Source organism: Belonocnema kinseyi, chromosome 5, assembly GCF_010883055.1.
Source record: "Belonocnema kinseyi isolate 2016_QV_RU_SX_M_011 chromosome 5, B_treatae_v1, whole genome shotgun sequence".
Lineage (NCBI taxonomy): Eukaryota > Metazoa > Arthropoda > Insecta > Hymenoptera > Cynipidae > Belonocnema > Belonocnema kinseyi.
In genome coordinates, this window is record NC_046661.1 from 57,020,841 (window position 1) to 57,022,414 (window position 1,574).

Sequence of the window (1,574 nt, forward strand, 5' to 3'; positions counted from 1 at the left end):
TATAGAAAATCAAGGAGTCTCCAAACTCCTGAATAGCATTTTGGAAGAAAATGGCGGGCCATGAGAATTTTGAGTGATTCAACATTTATTTGAGGAGAGAAAGTATGATCACTGTAGGGGAATTCAAAGAGGGGATGGTGGAAAGATCTGCGTATTTAATGCAGATAGGGGCAACACAGAATATGCCAATTGACCGCCTTCATACACTTTTTTATCCACTAAAAGATAGTGTTAATTTACCATATCGTAAAACAAGTTTTTTTCAGTGGGGTAAGAGCCGCCGGAAAGAATATTTAAAACCACCCTCAGTGTATCAAAATCAGAAAATCGTCGAAATGAACGCCTTTATACAGTTTTTTTCGAGTTAAACATACTTTTAATTTACCTTGTTATAGAACAAGTTTTTTCAGGGGGGTAATAGCCGCCGGAAAGAATATAACAACCAGGGTAACTCCGTATACCGAAAACCTGCTTTCCTAGAGAATAAAAGACATCCAGAGACAAAACCTGAGGTACTGAGGTGAAACTAATGTCAGATTCATATTCAGCGTACCAAAGTACATAAAGATGAAATGTCCGACCTCTTTGCAAACGATTTCAAAACCAAAGTATATTCCATAACAAAAAAATCTGATTTTGTAGGGAAATATCCGCACCTAGGGGAAAGCCCTGATGTTCTTGGCGAAAAATAATGTGAGATTCGTCTTCAAAAAACAACAAATATAAATATGTCATGCAAAAGATTCCAATAAAAAGGGTTACTTCATACATGACAAAGCTGATTTTCTAGAAAATTTTCGGCGTCTAGGGGCAAACCTTGAGGTACTGGGGGAATACTAATGACAGGTTCATATTCAACCCATCAGTATACATATAGATATCATGCTTGACCTGTTTCTAGATGATTTCAATACCAAGGGTAATTTCATACTGGAAAATGCTAATTTTCTGGGAAATTTCCCTCGTTTAGGGGGAAACCCTGACGGGATGGGAGGCAACCATTGTTGGATTCATTCTCAGCGCACCAAAATACATAAATACATCATTTTCTCACCTGTTTACAGACGATTTCAATACCAACGGTAATTTTATATCAGAGAAATGTGATTTTCAAGGGAAATATCCGCGTCTAGGGGGAAACTCTGATGAGCTTGACGAAAACTAATACCAGATTTATATTCAAAGCCCAAAAAATGTAAATATATGATGCTCTGATATGTTTCCAGACGATTTCAGTAACAAGGGTTATTTCATAACAGAAAAAGCTGATTTTCTAGGGAACTTTCCATGTCGTGGGAAAAACCTTGATATGCTGGGAGAAACTAGTATCAGATTCGTATTCTGTGCACAAAAATAATTAAAAATATGCCTGAACTTTTTCCGTATGATCTTAAAACCAAGGGTAATGTATACCCAGAAAATCTGATTTACTAGGGAAATTTCTGCATCTAGGGCTTTTTTGTGGGCCTGTGTAATTCATGTATTTTGTTGAGAAACTGTCTTTTTCTATCAAATTTCTCTTGTTGGTTGAAAATTCAATTCTCTGGTTAGGAATACATCTATCTTGTTGAGAG

At 36.4% G+C, this 1,574-nt stretch overlaps 1 protein-coding gene across 3 annotated transcripts in view; it reads right to left on the bottom strand.

The window, feature by feature from the left end:
- Positions 1 to 1,574, bottom strand: part of LOC117172366 (DNA-directed RNA polymerase III subunit RPC3) — a 32,354-nt gene that overhangs the window by 9,268 nt on the left and 21,512 nt on the right. The window lies entirely within an intron of this gene.